The sequence below is a fragment of the Trachinotus anak genome, unplaced genomic scaffold (assembly GCF_046630095.1).
Source record: "Trachinotus anak isolate AG129_WGS33_773 ecotype Australia unplaced genomic scaffold, CSIRO_AGI_Tana_v1 ptg000016l, whole genome shotgun sequence".
NCBI classification, from domain to species: domain Eukaryota; kingdom Metazoa; phylum Chordata; class Actinopteri; order Carangiformes; family Carangidae; genus Trachinotus; species Trachinotus anak.
In genome coordinates this window covers 10,140,429-10,161,675 of record NW_027273867.1, presented here as the reverse complement: position 1 = coordinate 10,161,675, position 21,247 = coordinate 10,140,429, and the positions used below count along the sequence as shown (strand labels likewise).

General features: G+C 40.3%; 2 long non-coding RNA genes across 2 annotated transcripts in view; both read left to right on the top strand.

Annotated features, from left to right (window-relative positions):
- LOC139633637 (uncharacterized) overlaps positions 1–21,247 on the top strand; it is a 273,989-nt gene that overhangs the window by 45,159 nt on the left and 207,583 nt on the right. The gene's annotated exons all lie outside the window — the stretch shown is intronic.
- LOC139634509 (uncharacterized) lies at positions 417–10,762 on the top strand. Its single transcript, XR_011693972.1, has 2 exons — positions 417–7,254; positions 7,534–10,762. It is a non-coding gene; the product is annotated as an uncharacterized lncRNA (long non-coding RNA).

Sequence of the window (21,247 nt, the reverse complement as noted above, 5' to 3'; positions counted from 1 at the left end):
ACATTTGAGAGTAATCTGTTATCCAATTTCACAGGCAGTCTAAAAACGGCTCTTCGAATCTCTAGTGTCTCAATCTGCTCCTCCCTCACGCTCTAATCTCCTCTCCTCCAGCTGGAGCCCAGGGAGCAGGGGAGCTCCAGTGCCACTCTGAGGAGGGGCTAATCTGAGCTCGGGCCGCCCAGGATTGCTGCTCTGGTCGTGGGCCAGTGCTTTTGGCTAGATCCCCGCTCCAATCATGAGGACCGCTCTGCTGGAAGCGTGCTTTTCTAGATGGCCTGTTGACACGGTGGTGGATGGAGAGGTCAAGAGGAGAGATGAGGAGGTGGGCAACGGGCGGGGGGTGGTAAGGAAATGATAGATGAAGAAAGGCAGGGTGGTGGTGGAGGAGTGAATATGTTAATCTTGGGGATGATGATGGTGCTGTTCAAAGGGAGGTGGGTGAGAGTCAGTCAGGGGGAGCATGGGCAGTCATGGCTGTGTGGGCTTGCCAGAGACGAGAGAGGTTTAGAGAGAGGAAGGCTGGCAGTCATCTGTTTTACCAGCTAATTAATTACATCTATTGACCACTGGCTATATTCTAAAAATATATTCTACGTCTTGCCTTGTACCATGAGAAAGACACATGTAGGGCTGAAACGATTCCTCGAGAAACTGGATTGACTGGATTAATAAAAGTCATCAAGGTAAATTCTTTGCATCAAAGCTTCGTTTAATCCATATGACGGCTCAGTCGTCACCGTCAGAGATGAAGTGGTTACTGGTTTCACACTAAATCACAGAAATGACACAAAACGCACAAAAGTGCCACATAGTTAGACGGCCATTTAAATTTTAATAATCACCATCACCATGGTTAATTACTGTGGTTAATTTAACTCAGGTACTGTAACATCAACCAGCAACAGCCTGCCAGTCACTTGCGTGGCAAGCATCGTGAATTAGTTGTGTGTCAGTCAAAACATGATGGAAGGCAGTGACGGCGCTCCTCTGGAGATTTTTCAGCCTAAAAAACCTTTTTACACCAAACTTAGTGGATATAAAAATGGCGATTGTCTTGACAAATCTGCACCAACTACGTGACGCTATCATGTCAATGTGGACCAAAATCTCTGAAGAATGTTTTCAGCACCTTGTTGAATCTATGCCACAAAGAATTATGGCAGTTCTGAAGGCAAAGGGGGTCCAACCCGGTACAAGCAAGGTGTACCTAATAAAGTGGCCGGTGAGCGTATCATCTATTGTTTTCTTAGGTTTTATTCCATAATAATTCAAAAGTAGTTCTTATCCAATTAATTGATTAAGTGATGGAATAATCGGTAGAATACTCGATTACTAAAATAATCGATAGCTGCAGCCCTAGACACGTCATATTGAATTTAAAAAATAGAGAGAAGACTTTTTGCTGTTCACAAAGGCAAAGAGTAGTTTACGGGTAGTTTGCAGGGCAATGATCTTGTCGGTTTAAATTGGAAATACACTTTAAACTGATGGTGTCACATCATTTGCAGGCATACAGTAGAGATAGTGAGATGTTCCTGCACGGGTCGGTTTAGTCTCTGAAGCTCACCCTGCTACAGTGTTGCTGCAGCTGTTGACAGTACCATTTGGTCTGTGCCTTTAAAGTGAAGGCACAGTACTTGATGAGTGATTCTGTTCAAAACAAAAGTCTGCATTTGTAGAATAACAACAAATGTTTTCATGGAGTAATCAGTTTCATAATCTTAATCAGAGTAAGTACATCACTTGAACACATTCTCTGGGTTTTTCAGACTTTCTTTTCTGCAGCCAGATACATTTTGAAGTGTATTTATTTGTCCCTGAACCTACACTATCTATCACTGTCTATTACCTGTTTAAAATATAGTCACGAAATACAAAAACAAATGAAAACTAGTCAGTGTAAAAGTAATAACACCTCTTATTTAATGGCTTATTTGTGAGCTGAACTGGTCTCACATTAAGGACCACCCAGGAAATACTTTTGATCAATATCACACAGTCAACCTCAGGGAATCACCCATTTGTTATGGAAATGTAAATGTGAAAATTTTTTTTAGGGCTTTTGCTAATGTTTTTCCTCAAATCTAATGTTTTAGCTCCAGCTTTTGATCATTACTTCACTTTTCAGAATTGTTGCATTTTTCTCTCTCTGCTCTCCAAAGCTGATAAAAGATCACAGTGGAATTTTTTTTAATGAATGTTATGCTGTGAGCAAGATTAAAACTCAGAAAAGGGTTGAATGTGATGTTGGTTTGTGAATGGCTCTAAAGCAAATATGAGGTCTTTGTGAGAATTGAAATTAAATTCCATTAAATATCCGTCAGCATTGATGAAACAATACATTTACCATGTTCCCTATTAATTCCACTGAAGAAACTAATAGGAATCTCAAATTTGTATGATGCAATAGAAAAAACAAAACAAATCAGACTGATATTTGCGGTGGTGATGCTCTTGTTTCTCGAAGGGGAAAGTGGAAATGAGAGAAGGAGGAAGGGGATGCTTGAGATCTAGCGGAAACTGAAACATTGCCAAACAGAGAGGCCGAGAAAAGAAGAGATGCACAGAGAGGTGACAGAGAAACAGGGGGAAGAATAGGAGGAGGGGCTCAGACAGATGAGAAAAGTTTCTGGACTGAAATGAGAGGGGGACAGAACGAAGAAGAATAATGAAGAGGTGCAGATAGTGAGGTGTTGGCGTTGGGGGAAGAAGTGTCAGTAAAAGATAGAGAATACAAGAATACAAACAGGATCCCCCACTGTCTGCGTGTCTTTTTGTGATAACAGAGCATAAAGAAGGGGGTGCAAGTGCACAAGTAAAAGGGTCGGCTGCCTTTTAAATAAGAGTTATAGGAATAACTCTTTATTTTTTTCTCGCTCACCAAAGCCACCAAAGATTAAGTGTTTACTCTTAGCTTCCACGGGGGAAGCAAGATTCAGCCCCTGGTTTTTAAAGAAAAAGTAATTACTTTGCCTTTTACCTCAAAGGAGGACTGCATAAAAAAATCGGATTTTCCAATGCACAAGTATGCAGCTATTCTTATGAAACCAGTCCTGTATACACACACAAACACACACACACACTAACACACACACATGCATTAGAGCAGCTTTAAATGTGTCTCTGTGAGGCGGCGTTGCAGATTATGACAGGCACTGGCACTGTAAGCTTAGGCTGGCTGAGAAGCTGGCAAAGCTTAAAAACCTCTACAGGTGCTTGGGCAGATGCCTGTGTGTGCGCGTGTGTGTGTGTGTGTGTGTGCATTTTTGTGAGGTTTATCAGGGTGTGAGGCAGCATGCATTTCCTGTATTATGATGAGATTGCAGCAGGTGGTCTGTAGCAAAGAAAGCTCACACACCCTTTCATCATAATGCAGACTAATATGATAATAAAAGCAAGCACTTCTCTGAAAAAAAATGGTAGTCAAGCAGAGCATCAGAGACATGGCACTTGAGCATGTGAATGTGACTGAATACATTACAGCAATGATTAAAAAAAAAAAAAAGAAAAAGACAAGTACGCCATTCCTGCTTTTTGCTTGTGCGTGTTGTTTATTTATTTATTTATGGGGGTTTTCAGCACTAAGCCAGTGTTGCACTTTCATCATGCAATCAGCAGCGAGCAGCAGCAGCAGCTCTTGGTGTGTCTCTGAGATCAGGCAACAATGAACATCAATACACACCGTTACAGATGTCATTAGAGATGCTGTTACTCGTGTGTGCATCATAGAGTACCTGTCAAAACCCATAAGCTACACACTCACAGCCTGCATCAAAAAGGTGTTTGTGCGTCTTTGTTCCTGTGTGAGCTTGTGTAATATTTTGTTATTTTAGAAAAAAATTCATAATGCAAGAAGCATTGTAATAATGAACCCCCCTGGGTTTTGTGTTTTCATAGTTTTATTCTGTTTTGTGCTCTCAGTATAATTGTAACATGTAAGTTTATGTCAGCTTTTGGGTAAATGTAAGTATCCCTTTTTTTGGATGTTTTTTTTCCCTGCACATTAAACCTGGAATTAAACCAGGATTGGGTCTCAGTCAGGAAATTAATCCCTTTTTTAAAAAGTGGCTTTCTACAAAGCTTTTTAAATTAGGATTAGTTACTGTTTAACTGCGGAGGGCTATAGCTCATGTGGTAGAGTAAACTGGCTGCTGATACCTGATTTGATGGTTTGGCACCCCTGAACCCAGGTTGCATCAGTAAAGGCAATCCAGCGTAAAACATATGCCAAATCAAATACGTGGATGGTGATCCATTGTTACGACCCTTCATGGGAGCAGCCGAAAGACAACAACTGCCTAACAACTGCCTCACTATGGATCCTTGGACTGATTTTAACAAGATGAATTTTAACTTTTTGTTTTTTACAGGCCTGGAGCATTCACAAACCCTGGAAGAGATCACGAAGTCCATCATTTTGGTTAAACATTTAAAACATAGACAAAAGAAATGAGAACATGTTCATGTATACTTTACCAAAACCCTTAAAGTGAGAAAAGAGGGTAAAGGCTTTCCTTAGTGCATGTCAGGGCTTGAGCAGTGAAATGACCTTCACTGCATTTTCAACATGAAAATGTTCTTGGAAATGGTTTTCATCAAAATTATTGACTGTGTTGCTCCCATCAATAAGTACTTGGCTGGTTGGTGGTGCTCACTGGTCTTCAGTGAAATGGACTGAATAATCTCAAGTGGCAGACATCAGAAGTTAAAACCGATACCTTCAGTACTTAACCATGATATATCTCTGGTCTTGTTATGGAGGGTTCATTCTCGTACTTGAAAATATTAGTTGACAAACAATCTGAACACAGGATCCATGCAGCGAAGTGGCTGGATTCGAACCTCGGCTGCTGCTGCTGGACTCAGCCTTGTTTTATGTGTAGCCTTGTGTTATGTTTCTCTACCTCGTGAGGTAATTCATTTTCAGGTAAGAAAAAAAAAAGAGTGTGTGCACTGCAGTGCATGAGTAATGAGGAAAGTTTTCACTGACAGATGTTTGTTGATGTGCCATGCACATAAGACACTGAGACGTTGCTCAGTTTGAGCTGCGAGAAGCAGGGCCGGTGAAGGTGCTGCAGCAACCCACACCCAGGTGGCTGAGGTGTATTTATATCATTATTATCATTATTACTGTTATTATTACTGTTATTATTATTATTATTATTATTAATAATTTTACAGTTATGTTACACACAGTTCTCCTGGTCACCCACAACAGACCTGTTGTTTTTTATATTGTTGTGAGCGGTGGTTTCCTATATTCTGTACAGCATCCTGTTAGTAATCTGTCAGTAGGCCTATTGATCGTTGTGTCAGGTTTGGATTGGATTTAGACAGCCTCTTTAGCATGGACTAAATTGCATCTCAAAGCCAGCTTTCAGCATACAGCAGCACTAAAGAAGTGTGGTTTTGTGGTGATTGACAACTCTGTGGTGTCAGAGTAATTACCTTGATTTCTACCTAACTATGCCATTTTCAGGATTAATATTATTAGAATTTTAACTGTGAGAGTGGATTTGCTACGTTACATTTTGAAAGTTTTTTTTTTTTTTCGCACAAACATGTCACTGTAATGCTGCGTTTTATTGGGTAAATTGCAAATACACTGCAGGCATTGATTTAGCAAACCAAAAGATGCAGCAGCCTTTCATAAAAAAAAAAAAAAAAAAATCATTAATCTGTCCCTGAATTCTTCAATTCTGAATTCCGCTATTACTGAAATGAAATGGAAATATCAACAGTATTTCCATTATTTCCTATTATCGTTTTCATTCATCTGAACAAAAATGGGCCAACCTGATGAATTCAGATGCCCGTCCAAGACATTTTCTCTGATTTCCTGGGCTCGAGTGTAAGTTTTAGTCATATTGCCGTGACTTGTTTTGGTGAAAATCTGTTATTTACTAGAGTCATTGTGGTTCTGTTTATTTTATTACCAACACCAGTATCTTTTTGTGTAATGATGCAGCTGCAAAGAAAACCCCTGAGTCTAACCTGCAGGTTCACTATCTGACATTCAGCCCAAGCATGGTCAGTGTGTCTTCTTAATTTCCATAATTGTTTTGACATTTTATCAGCCTGAACAGCTCAGGTATCACTTACACAACCCTCCATACATATATTTTTTTCCTAGGAAGGTGGATATCTGGCTGTGGCCCTGTCCACTGAAAAAGGGCAAAGTGAATGTGAAGTCATGAATAATCTAGCACCTAGCTCTGTTAACTCTTCCTGTCTGATTTTGTTCAGTAGGGTAAAAATGGCTCTCTCCTCTGAAATGAAAGTGTGTCATTTAAAAAATAATGATCAATTTTTGTCAGTCAGTTCAGATATTAATCAGATATGAATCCAGCAGTTTCTTCAGTGCTGTCGTCCACATTTTACAGGAAAAAGAAAAGAAACACTGGACTTGTCACATCACCTCTCGGTATCTAATTAAGGACACATTTACATTGCATTCTGGTCATATCGCCACGTTGAGTAACACTGAAGTGGGTCTATTTAAATTTTCTCTTCACAACTTCTATAGTTAGGACCATGACAATGTGTTGACAATATTTTCATGTTTTTATTTTTTATATATTCCCAAGTCTATACAGAATGTACAATTTGATTGGACAGAACCTAACCTGAACTCTGGCTCTCCTTGTAACCAATCAGTCTAATTATCACATTGTCAGACATCGTTCTCCGTGGGGGTGACAATGTATGAACTTGTGAATGGGGAAAAAAAGGCCACTATGGTAATAGTAAGGGGACGGGCCTCCATTCATTCCAACTGTCAAAATGTGGAATGTAAAAACAGAACAAACAATAATAGAATTTACACCAAGCGTGTTGTGAATTGGTATTCACACCTCAACTACCATTAAGAAACAATTCTAACAGGCAACAACATTATTTTTCACCTTGTCATCAAAATTATAAGAAAAAAGTTACATTTCCAAGTGGAACTTTCTCTAACAACATCTGAAAACTACTACATCATTTAAGGTGATGATGGCAATCTAAACCAAGTGTGACAAGTGCTGAAGGAATTGTTGCTTTCTCCGACAAAGTCTTTGAGATTCTTGGCATACAGTGACCTTCATGTCAGCTTGTTCAAAAGACTTATGAGCAAATGTTCACTGAAGAAATTACATTTTTTTTCCCCCAAGGACGCTGTAGCTCTTAAGTGTCATCAATAGTTTCAATTTGACGCATGGATTGCACAACAGATGGCACTCAACAGTGGTTTACGTGTGTATGGACAAGTGGGTGAGTGTGGCTGTATATATGGATGTGAGTCCATGTGTTATATTTCATTTGCGACACAGGTGTATGTTAATCACCTTGTATACAGTAATTACCAACTGGTACTGCAGCATTGCACAAGCAGACACTTCATTTGCATGTTTTACCATGCTTAACCAAGGAATAAATAGCTACCCCATTCCTGAAGATATGAATCACTAATGGCAGTGATTAGCTTTTCTTTAAATATATACAATATAATGTTGGATCACAACATGAATAACTGTGTTTTTTTGTTTCTAGGTTTGTTTCTTGGTCACTTAGAAAATGCAAGACAAAGGACACAGCTTCTGTCTTTATGTGATGTACCAAATATCCTTTTACTTCTGTCCGAAACCCATAGGCATTAGTTTTTCATATCTTATGTATTCTCTTAAGATCTTTAAATGTACAAAACTGCTCCATCTGTTAGGCTTTGATGATAATGTCTGCTGTAATCTTTCTGTTGCCCCTTCAGAAAATTCTGTTTGGTAGAAATAAGAAAATGAAATAAAACTGTTCACAGTTTAGATACTCTTGAATGCCTTACTCCAAGTATACAGACATGGAATCTGAAGCATTGTGATGCTGTAGTAGAAAGTCTACCTAAAGAACAGTGCTCTTCCGGCCTGGTTAAATTATTCTGCCAGTTATTTTCTCAATGAATTAATGAATGGTTTGGTCTCTGAAATGTCAGAAAATGGTCACCACAATGTCTGTGAGATCTTATAATCTCTTGATTTGTCTGACCAACAGTTCAAGACACAGAGACATTCAGTTATTTATCCCATCAACTCTCAACACAGTTGAGAACAGGGGATGCTTGTCAGTTTTCCTTGAAAGAACGACTAAAACAATTAATAATTTATCAATCTGATGAAGCTGCCCAATCGATTAACTGACCAGTCGCTTCAGCTCTGAAATAAAGTACTTCCAGCAAATGAGTTGGACCTCACCACACAGGAAACCCGGCCCTCATAGCCTTGATAGGCAGCTGTTGTAGATGTTGTGCTGATTGTGCAACATTGTATTGCAGTGGAGATTGTAGCTCACCTTCTGTCCTTTATCTGAGGCTCACACTGTAGTTTGGTGGGGTATTGCTGCACATAAATTGGATGTGCAAATCGCCCTAAGGCTTGGGTTTGACTCAGGATGTCACAAATAGTGGATTATTATAACTGCCCCTCTAGCCAAGAGAGGCATGGTCCATTGCTGGAGCCTGTCAAAGTCTTGATTGATGGAACACTGTTGAGGAAGAAACTCGTAGTGTCAATATTCATGGACACCTTCCTGACTGATGAACCTGCACAATGAGCTCAGCAGGTGAAATTTAGACTCCAGAGGAGAGTTGCCACATCGACTTACTGGAAACCAATAGAGCTTAGTTGGAAACCCAACACTTTTGATCAATGGGGTTGAACTAGGAATTCGGGTTATAATATGTAACCATCAATGTGGTGTGATAAATTATTCATTCTTTCATTTTCTCATATTGCAACACTACAGCACCATCTATATCCCATGATCTGCGGTAACACCACCAAGCAAGTGGTACAAGGCAGGGTTTACAAATGGCACATAATTCATGAATTATGCATAATTATATGTGTGTGGATGATATTTAATATGTATTCAGTGTGAAGACCCTAGAAAACCCTGTAAAAGGCTGCCAGTTTCTATCTTGGTTTTTCTCTGTTTAGCTCTTTTTTTTTTCTACCTACCATCTTTCAGCCATACTGTTTTGTTTTTCTTAAAATGGAAAATGTTTCTGCACAGCCACAGGTGTTCCTATTCCTGTAGCGTGTGGAGGATTTCACACAAGCGAGAGACATCTCAAATGCAGACGCTGACAGAGAGGGAAAGTCAGCCTGCAACTATCTGTGTGGGTATTTGCATCTGCACAGTTGAGCAAATACTCTGAAATGTAGCGTCCCCGTGTGTAAGACACAGTGCGAATGTATGTGTATCTAACTGGGGGCAAATTGCAATGAGTTAATAGGGGCAGCTAATGGCTCAGTCAACATCACTTGGGTGTGTCTTTGATCTTTTTGAAATATGTGCGTAATTAAACTGTATCTTTCATCATCTATGGTGGAGTCAGCACTTTGACTGACCTATTACACATAATTATAACACTTTGGCTTAGTGTGATTAAGACAATTTATACCATATTACACATCACTGCTGCCAAATTACACACAGGAGGCACACCATACATGCAAACATGGACAAGGAAGTGAATGGAAAAACAGAAAAACTATTTCCCCTTTTTTCTGGCTCATTTAATTGAAGCTTTTCCAATTGGTGGAACAGTAGCCCACTGACCTGTTTGCTGTTCCATGTCCCATCACATATAACAGTGTCATCTGATGTGCTCTTGATTTATGTAATCACTTTTTGAAAGGATTTGATTGCTTTTTTCTCAAGCAATCGTGTGTTTATGCTCTTGAAATAACACAGCTGAGGCACGTCCTCAACATACTGTAAAATGCTGTGTCCGAAAACAACATTTCATAATTGGTAGAGAAGCTATAAGAAGATATGACATTTACATCCAGCAGCATTTTTAGCTAGAAATTGTAAGTCACCAAGAGATGGTTGAACGGAAGGCTTTGGTTGGAAAGATATTTTCCCAAAAGGTGCACAGAGCCGGAGCTTCTACTCTTCCTGATAAGATGAAATAAAACCTTAAGTGACTGAATCGACAGTTCTCAATTTGTGAAGCCCAGCTCGCTTTGTCTATAATCCTTTATTCTTTCCCGACTGGTCTCGTTCCGTCTCTCAGTCTGACTAGAGGAGGAAAGAACTGTTGGATCCGCACTCTCAACAGTCAGCAAAAACTCTTATCAAGCTCTGTGGGGAGTTTCTAGCCAGAGGTCGAATATTTTCTCCTCAATCCTTTTCTGTCTCTGCTGTGGAGGGCAGGAGGTCAGCACAGCTGTAATATTAACTAAAAAACAGTGTATACTCAAAGGGCAACAGAGATGATGTTTGCTCGTGGAAAGTTCATAAATTTCTTACTTAATCACCCAACATGAATGAATAGTAAAAGGCAAGAGGTCCAGGGTCCTCTGTCTTCTGAAAGGGGATATTTTTCACTCAGATTCAAATCATCTCTATAACAAAGTCACAACTGTTGTGTGACAGAGGAGGCAAAGACTCTAGAGACACTATCCAGATTTTATCAGCACTAATGTCTTTTATTAAACTATAATTAAAACCTTCTCATTTTACACAATATAAATGATTAATAACATAAGAACAATGTTTTCCAGTATTGTTTCAGTGTTTAAGAGTGTTGCTAAAATAGAGGAGTTTATGTTCCTTTTTTAAAGTAAGAATTTAAGTAAGGTTTTTTTTGGGGGGTTTTTTTGGGTTTTTTTTTCCTTTTTTTTTTGGAAGCCAAAGGAAACAGAAAAAATGGAGATCAGGCTGTCCAAGATGGGAGTCTCATTGAACAATGACACGACAGTATGATGGGTACAGCATCAAATCAATAGTAACATGTTTCTGCTGTCATGTAGCAATGAAGCTGCTGTTGTGTCAGTACTCAAACACTGTGTACTCAAGTAGAGTGAAGATGGAAGAATAGTACCTGATATGTGAGGAACACTAACCCTAAATGTCTTAGGGTTTTTTAGGGTATTAAAAATGGTTGATCAGTAAATTCCTTTGTCAGCTATCAAACAAATATGCCAGATATTCTCTGATTCCTGCTTGTGCCATGTGCTGAATTTCTCTGATTTTAGCCACACTAGCATTGTGGTGTGAGGATGGCAATGTTGGTTTGTAGAGATGTTCCGAAATCATTTTTTCCTGCCCGATACTGATTCTGATACCTGAATTTGTGTAACAGCTGATGCCCAGTACCCATCCTATACCATTGCGTTACGGCTTTGCATACTGTACACTTTGCCTTTTTGCTAATGGGAGTTTCCAGAGTAAAGTATTGCCAAATTGCTGACATCAATTCTTCTTTGCTGCTCTAAAACAGTAGTTGCCAGTGGCAGCACAGCGTAACTTACATGGAATTTTGTACAGACATACATCGAACCAATAAACTGCAATATCTTTGTTGATCCTTTAACTTTTTCTCTTGTGCCACCATCAGGGAAAACCTTTAAGTTGCTCATATACTTTGATTTATTACCAAATACCTATATCTTTGTGTTAAATGCTAATAAGCAAGGTTAAAATACTAACCGGCTAAACTAAGATGTTGAACGCAGTAAATATTTTACCTGCTAAATCAACATGTTAACATGTGACATTAGCATTTGACTCAAAACTCATAGAACCACTAGCATGGCTTTGGACTCTCTTAGTCTTGTGGTCATTATAAATTGAAGGTCTTTCTGTCTTGAGCTGTGGTTTGGACTAAACAAACGACAAGCAACTTGGTCTCTGGGAAATTGTATCAATTAATTGATTCAACAGATTAATTAGTTGATTATTGATTATTAAACCAAACCCAATTTACAAAGAGAGAAAGATTAGAAATCTTAATTAAATATAGTTTGGTTAGAAGTGACAACAACAATGCTGGGAAAGGAAGTCATTTAAGTTATTACAGACCTCAGCAATCATCTTAAAAACTGCAATTTACCATTGGTTGCCAAAATGTGATTTCATAATGGGCCGCTGAAATTTTTCCTGGCAGGATGTACATTTGAATGACGGTGGTTATGAGGAGCATGGGCACGCATGAACAACCACATACAGATGTGAAGTGGCATTTCCGAGAACAACTCTACCTTTCCTATTGTTCCTTCTCAACATGAACTCGTCTGAACTGGGCTCCTTGTCCAGTTTTCACAGCAGAGGGATAATACAGTGACAGTTTACATCAAGCCCCATGTGAGTTAAAGAGGAGGGAAACGGCGCCACCCTTATCAAATTCATCATGGAATAGGGCCATCAGTCCAGGGCAAGATTGCACTTTCTGCCGTTGCACATGGTGTTTGGTGAACACCATGTGCTGGGTGTTTAGCACTCTGGAAACCGACAGGAATTTACCTGTTAAAACCTGCCTTATATCAAACTTGTAAACCTTATGTGGTGTTTGGTGTGGTGTGTATGTGGATTATTTTGCAGAGTTTGTTTGATGTTGAGTACTACCATGCACTTGCCATCAGAAAAAAAAAAAAAAAAATACATAATGTAATATTTTCGATTTTTCTCTCTTTGATCTGCAGCCTTTTTCACAGTCAGATTCATTCATTCACTCACTCTGACCCACAGTGACAGCCTCTGGAGAGAGTCTGAGCCAAATGAAAGTGAGATAAAATAAGAGCAGAGGCGATCCAAACAGCAGTTTAGGTAAATGAAGAAGAGTCTGTATGGTATTGACACTAAGTATCCACGTTTCTTTAGGGTTGTCTAGCTGTCTCCTAGCAACAGTGGTGTTGTTGGCTTGGAAACCAATGGCAGGTTGGAAACATTATTCACCAGGGCTTAATTAGAGGGGTAAAGATTAGGCCAGGGTTGTTTTTAATTGAATGGCGTGAGTGTTTTTTGGTGTGTGACAGCATTTGCATAAATGACTGTATAAAGACAGGTGTGTGTGTGTGTGTGTGAGTGTGAGAGAGAGAGGCTGTTCTTTAAAGCAACGGCATTGCTTTGAATGGCACACATAACACACTGTACCCTTTCATGTTCTAACCTAACCTTATTATTCATATTTAAATTGGGGACACAACAGTCATTTTGGGTTCACCTCAAATTTTTGAACTACTGGCTCACAATACTTAACCTTTAAAATTTCAAATGAGCTGGAAATGTTCCCTCCAAGGAAAAAAAAAAAAAAAAAAAAAGCCCATATCAAAAGGCTTCAAGTGGCCCGAACTTTCATATCCAACAAGACCGGAGCATGCCAGTGTTTCCCTCAGAATTATACTGAGCAGCAGCTGGATCCAGGGGTGGAAACCATCGTCTTTAAGGTGCAATGCTATTTGCTTAAGTACTGGAGTACACCTACATGACTATGTGACTCGAGTTTCAAAGGTTATGTAACCACTGTTGCGGTGGCAAGTTGACATTATTTCGTCAAGCATAACTGACCACGCTGTCAAATGTTACACTGACTTCATAAAAAGTGTCATCCAGCAGGCACTGTGGCTGCAGCACAAGCTGTCCAGGTTTAATAGGCTGACTTTGTAATGATTCTTTTCAAATGCATCTCCAATAAAGAAAAGTCAGAAGAAAGTCTAAAAACTCTAACTTAATGATAGCTGTTAAATCTACCTTTCTCCCTCTTCTCTTTCTCTCTCCCCTTGTCGCCTTGGTCAGGTGTTGCTTTAGTCACATCTGCAGAAGGGTGTAAGTGCGACTTCATGACATTGCAGTGGTAGCAATAATTTTTTAAAAATGTATGTAGGGGAAACACTGAATCTTTCATGTGTGAAGATGTGGTCTCACGTCCTTTTTTCAGTGGAGAATTATTAGTTTCTGACTTCACAGGAGAGAGTCAGCCAGGAAAGACAAGAACAAAAATGGTCTCCTGTAACACCTCCATGTACTGTGTCTGTGCCGACTGTGCGTCTGGATTGAAATGAACAGACCCTACTGAGCAAACTGGGATTATGTCAAGTGTGCACTTTGTGGAGTGTGGGATAAATGGATCTCTCCAGAGACTAATATAAATCTTTCAGAAGGTGGGAAACACAGTGGAAGGTTTTAAGTGTCATACAAATACGGTTCAAATACCTTCACAGTGATTTAAAAGGTATGTTTCCAGAATGAAAGCTGCACTGCATTTGTAGAGGATCTGCAAGTCAAACCTTATATTTTAAGAAGGTTCGACCTAATTTACCCAATTTAGCCGTTTGCTGTTTTATGTAATATATGAATTTTGGCAGGAACAAATGACATCAAGAGGTAACAGTGAACAGTGAGCTCATTTTAACTTTCTCTCTGGGGTTTTATGAAAAGATACCAGGTGTGATGCAAAAAATGTGACATTGATAAATCAACATTTTGAACCAAAGACATCCCAACAGTATCCATAAATAACATCACAGTATTCTTTCACTCAAACGTAACAGTGTTTGGATGCTTGCCATAGAAACAGAAACAGAAACATACTTGGACAAGCAACAGAAAGATGTCTGCGTTACTGTTCATGTTCCAAGTATTTTTCACTTAAACATGAGAAAAGGCTTTGAGGATGAGGACTAAGGCTAAAGGGCAACAAGTTTAACTCAAGCTCCTGTTTTTGTATGGTATCATCTTGGCCTTCGGAAGTAATGATAGGTAGACATGCTAATATTTGCAGCTATAGCTTACAGGAGACAAATAAACTGAATCAATGCCATACACTTCTGCTCTTGTGTATTTGGTTGTGGATCAGAGATGACAATGACCACACATGTCAAACTGGAAAACATCCCTGAAAAGTGTGTTTAGCAGAGCGTAACATGTAACATCATAACATTATAACATCAGACAAATTCTTACTGAAGATGTGAAAATCAGCTTTCTTGAAATCACATGCTGCATTTTTAAAAATAGTTTTAAATGTGTGTGTGTGTGTGTGTATATATATATATATATATATATATATATATATATATATATATATATATATATATATATATATATATATATATATATATATAAACTTTCATTTTAGCAATTTTGCACAGGTGAACATTAACTTTCAAACATGAGCTAGTCTCCCTGTAAGACAAAAGGAGAAAGTAAGGAGGAGAGGAGCACTCTCTGGCATTTCAGCCATGTAGGTTAGATATGCCTCGCCTCAACCTTTCCCTGTTCTACAAAAAGAAAATGACAAGAAACTAACTGGGCCACATTTATGACCTGCAAAAATCATCTTTCTCTCTCTCCCTCTCTTACTCCCACGTTCCCTGTCTCACGCACCCCGGGTGTAGATGACCGCAGAAATAATGACCGTGTCCCCTCCACACCATAATTATAGAAACCGACCTATAACAAGTGCTGATTAAGGCCAAAATATCCGGATACATATGTGCAAACTTACTTTTTCTCCTGAGTACACACTTTATGCTTGTCTCTCTTGCTTGATGAATGTGTTTGTGTGTATGAGAGGAAAGATGAGCTAGACAGTTGACTTTTTTTCTATAAAAAGGGAAATAAAAACAACGGCGCTGAAATAAAAGTGAGCTGATTGTCTTCATATCAGTTTCCTGTAGAGGTTACATTTTTCTGATTCTGATTTTCAAAGGATGTGTATTCATTATGGGTGCCTGAGTGGCCATAGCCTCTCATCTGAGGTAAGTTTTCATCTCAGCACATGTGCACAGCTGTTTGGCAGGTTTGGTTGTTTGGGATCAAAGAGCGTCAGGACAAAATTTAGACATGAAAGAACATGGGGTGGGGAAAAAAAGCAGCTATTTGCCATTAAACATACTCAGACATAATAAACGCTAAAGATCGAGCCTCGGCTGCTGACGTAAACCTCACCTTGAAAGACTCGCTCAGATTGGAAACCCCTCAAGCCTCGCCTGCTTCAAATGAACTTATGTAGCAGAAAGACGGAGATGTGCCTCTCACAAATATAAAATAGTTGAAATGGAGAAACTAAAAGCACCTTTAAGAGATTGTTCCTTTATTATTCAAATCCCTAACAGGCAAAAGAGAAGGAGCTGGGAAGTGTCACAAATTTTGATCAGACGTGATCAAAGTGCATTATACACCACAGCAGCTAAATGCAGTCTCATTCCTTGGCACTTCTGGGTCAGGGAGCATTTTACTGTAGATTTGTGTGTATGTGAGAAAGAGAGGGCAAGAGGGAGAGAGACAGAGAGGCGTAACATAAGGAGAAGGTTGGCAAGACTTTTGCGAGTCATTAACAAGTGTGCTTTGACTCCCATCTCTGCATTCTTTTCCATTTGCGAGTCTCGTATTGCCTGAGTGCTAGTTTCTTTTCTTTATTATGAAAGTCTTTCAGACACCTGAGCTTCCTCGGCTTCAATTCAGCTTCATGATTGGCCCCAGATGTCCATATGGAAATGATGTCAAACCGTGAGTTCACTAGGAGCCCATTTCTTGTAATTTCCCTGCGAGCTCTATGTCAGCGTCTCACCGCCAGGAAATGGGCACAAGGACAGACCACAACAAACAAGTCAGCATGAGAAGAATAACCAGAGAAAATTAAGGCAGTGACGAGGAAACCTTAGCTCGGTGAAGGTCTTGTTGTATTGCTGAGCCACAATAGGGATGAACTAAGTGGCTCTGGAATTATACGGCGCAGGCTGACACAAATTTGGGTGGAAATGTTGTATCTGGGGTACATGCATAGCAAAACAGTGCAAAAATCAACACTCAGCTTGGGTTTCTTTTCAGCAAGCGAGCTGTTGTTGGAGGTGATGTAGCACTTTTTATCAGCTCCGTGAGACAATCGAGACTTTTTCAGTGCTGAGCTGCACTGCGTATGTGCTGTGTCAGGAATACTAAACCACATTAAATTACATTAAAGACTTTGTCAATGACAAAAAAAAGCAATGTCACCAATCAGCGAAAGAGCTGCTGTGATTTCAAGTGTGGACTATGTAATGGCTAAAGATTGAAAAAGTGAGGATTTAGGTTGACTCTGGTTAACGACAGGACAAATAGTGCTGGCTCATTGCGGACAGATAATAAGAGACAGATACTGACCCCACAAATCACACAGAGAGATCTCCCCTGCAGTGCACAGTGTGCAGACAAACACATAAATTCCATCTTTTTCTCCAAGACAAATGGGTTTTAAACAGAGAAAATGGTTACTTAAAAGTCCGCTGCTTACTTTCAAGGGTCAAAACCCTAAATTTTTCCCTGCGGCTGTTTGGGTTGCTGATATGTTCACTGTGGCATGCAGCTTGACCCCTTTCTTTTTAGGATTTCACGGCAATGATATTGATGTGCCATTTTCTTGGCCTCTTTATAGAACTTATCATACCTGGAGCTACAGGAGGAATTGCTGCTCTGACAATTTTATAGTCGTGGCAACAAAAACATGTGCGCTAGTCTGTGCCTCAATTCTTTTGCATGTTGTTTGACTGTTACTGTAATATATAAGAATATTAGAGTTGAGCTCCGCTCTTGTGCAAAATCTTTTCCTCCCATTTTGGGGATTTTGATAAGTAAATAAGTAAGACAAAAGATGGTACAGTGAGTACTGTACAGGCTGAGTTGAGTAAATTCTCTAAAATCTTTAAATCTATTGTAAACTGAAGTTTATGCTTTATTCTCTTAGTCTGATGTGGATCATATCATTTAACTGGCATAAGTCAGGCTGTTTGATCGAGATTCTGAAGCGTTTACGTTTTTGAGATTAAAGATTTACCTGACAACAACAGTATTTATTTTATGTTGAGTAAAAAAATCGCAATCTGGAAAGTAATTAGTTGCTTCAGACGTCAGAGAGAGCAATGTCTCTAATGTATAGTGGAGTAAATTTGCCCCAATCAAATCTAAAGTAAAATATTTCAAAGCTAAATTTATGTATGTTGTAAATTCTCAAATATTGACTGGGGACTTTATTTGGTACAGGTTTATATTAGAGACAGGACTTTATTTCTCATTTCCCCTGTTCTCCAATTAATGCAACCACTCCATGTTTACTTGTCTTGATAACTACATTAAATTGTCCATTTCCACAGCACTAATTCCACCAGTACAGCAAGAGTCACATAAGGCCAGTGTTACACTTTACACATCCACAAGTACTGAGGGTCTGCATGATGTAAATTGACTCCTACACAGACACCACAAACTGGGATGTGCATGATTAGTCTGCTAAACAATTCAATATTGCTACCCTTGTAATCAGCACCAGTAATACCAGTCCATCAAACAAATGATTAATAATTTATTAAGGTACAAAGAGGTCGACCGTTGCATCTAAGGTGTTATGCAGCTGCCTGCCATTGGCTGAAGCTGCAGCTGCGGTAGACAGCAGCCCCCCCCTCTCCCTGCAATAATGACTGGATGGTGTAAACAAGCAAAGTGGAAAGTGGGACAGAAGACATCTAGTAAAAGCAGCGCTGTTTGGCAGCATTTTGATCTAGAAGATGAAAATCAGGTTTGTTGTTAAACAACTGGCATATAACTACTCCACCAGAGCAATACAGAACCACATTCAGTGCAGGCGTCGGCCATGCTGCTGGTGCTCTGCTAACGTCAGCCACATTAGGCGAACCAATATGACATGCAGTGTTTCCCATTAACTACCTAAATTGTGGCAATAATAATGTATAATAATGCATAATAAACCCAAAAATATTTTTACACTTATAATTACAAAAGATCTCTAACATAATGTTTAGCACTGTTTGTATTCATGGGGTGAATACACAGTACTTCCTACCTCTGCATAGTGCTTATTACAATAAATTCAAAAGAATACATTACTTCTGGTGCCATGTAATATGTTACAGTATATTACTTCTGCTTTACCTACATTTCTTCTTTGTACACATAGTTTTCACACAGTTTGATTTTCTCAAGTCAGAAGTAGTTGAAATTCAAGGATTCAAGGAAACTTTGTCATTCAAAAAAACATGTTGTACATGGGTCGGAATGAAACTGTGTTCTGAGGCCCAGGTAAAACAACAATAAATAAAAATAAATAAGGAAATGGCACATACCCCCCCCCCCCCCCCCACTCACACAAACCCAAAAATATGAACAGGGGAAAAAGCATACATGCAATGATTCAGCTATTTTCAGCCTCAAAGTTATAGTTTTAAAAATCTATGTCATATTTTTTGCTACTTTGTGTGTATGGCTGTCTCCAGTGTTCACGGACATCTTCAACACCTCACTGGAGACCTGCCACGTGCCAGCCTGCTTAAAATCCTCCATCATCATCCCTGTCCCCAAAAAACCAAGGCCCACAGGACTAAATGACTACAGACCCATTGCCCTGACCTCTGTGGTCATGAAATCATTTGAGCGCCTTGTCCTGTCCCATCTCAAATCCATCACTGACCCACTCCTGGACCCCCTGCAGTTCGCCTACAGAGCCAACAGGTCTGTAGATGACGCCGTCAACATGGCTCTCCACTTCATCCTCCAGCACCTGGACTCCTCAGGGACCTATGCCAGGATCCTGTTTGTGGACTTCAGCTCTGCCTTCAACACCATCATCCCGGCTCTGCTGCAGGACAAGCTCTCCCAGCTGAGCGTGCCTGACTCCACCTGCAGGTGGATCACCGACTTCCTGTCTGACAGGAGGCAGCACGTGAAGCTAGGAAAGCACGTGTCTGACTCCCAGACCATCAGCACTGGATCCCCGCAAGGCTGCCTTCTTTACTCTGCTCTTCTCCCTGTACACCAACACCTGCACCTCCAGCCATCAGTCTGTCAAGCTCCTGAAGTTTGCAGACGACACCACTCTCATTGGACTCATCTCTGATGGCGATGAGTCTGCCTACAGGTGGGAGACTGACCGTCTGGTGACCTGGTGCAGGCAGAACAACCTAGAGCTAAACGCTCTGAAGACAGTGGAAATGATAGTGGACTTCAGGAAGAGCCCAGCCCCACCCGCCCCCCTGTGCGACTCCCCCGTGGCTACCGTGGAGCATTTCCGCTTCTTGGGAACCACCATCACACAGGATCTCAAATGGGAGCTAAACATCAGCTCCCTCATCAAAAAAGCTCAGCAGAGGATGTATTTCCTGAGGCAATTGAAGAAGTTCAACCTGCCAAGGACTATGATGGTGAACTTCTACACCTCCATCATTGAGTCCATCCTCACCTCCTCCATCACCATCTGGTACGCTGCTGCCACGGAGAGGGACAATAACAGACTGCAGCGTATCATCCACTCTGCTGAGAAGGTGATTGGCTGCAATCTTCCGTCCCTCCAGGACCTGCACGCCTCAAGGACTCTGAGGCGTGCAGGGAAGATTGTAACTGACTCCTCCCACCCTGGACACAAACTCTTTGTGACACTCCCCTCTGGCAGGAGGCTGCGGTCCTTCAGGACCAAAACCTCTCGCCACAAAAATAGCTTCTTCCCATCTGCTATTAGCCTCATCAACAAGGCTAGAGAGCCCCACTGTTGCTGATCAATTGCACCAATCACCAGAAAAAATTCCTTGTATGTGAAAACATACTTGGCAATAAAACTGATTCTGATTCTGATTCTGATTCTGATGGTATGTATAACTGTATAACATACCAGCCAAAGCAGTAACCATAAAGCAGACATGTTAAATGACCATGTTACCCAAAAAAATTGTTCATTTTGTCTGACTCACAGTGCAGAGTGACGTAAGGGAAGGACATTAGTTTGTGATGGCTCGATCAAAGTTTTTGTTGTGTTTTCCTTTTCCATCAAACAGCAATTCACCACTCAATCTATCAGCCAGTCAAGAAGTGTCGCTTACTGAGCCATAACTCCCCCCCTCCCCGTTTTTTCCCCCCACACACCTGACACAGAAGTCTGCTGTGATATATATGAATGTGAATTCAAGCATGTGTTTCCTACTCCTCAAAAGTAAAGCCCCGAACATGTCTCTCGGTGTTGTACTCTGTGGTGCTTTCTGTGTGATCTCATTAGACCAGAGCAACAATGATCTGCCAGGACAAAAGAATACAGTGCAGCAGAGGTGAACAACAACAACACCGCCACCACCAGCTCCCAGTCACAGCATTGTCACCTCCTATGGGCACGTTCTGAAGGTTGAGAATGATGAAAAGCTGAGTAACACCCCCGGGCCAGCCTCTGAACACTGCCTAGGGGCGAGCAAAGTACTGCACTCTCAGCAACTCAACTGGAGCAAAGAGGAGTGCGGCCTCATGTCTCAAAATAAGAGGAGGGATTGAAGAGTTTTACTCCAAAGTGAGATACACAGCCGTGAAATGCAGTGACACTGATTTCTATAAAAGGATTAACTGAACAAAATACACAAACAAGTATGAACAAATATGGAACTTACATTTCAGAACACAGGGATATATCTCACAGACTGTGGTTGCATTTGTTTATTGGCAGTGCAGAAACTGTTTG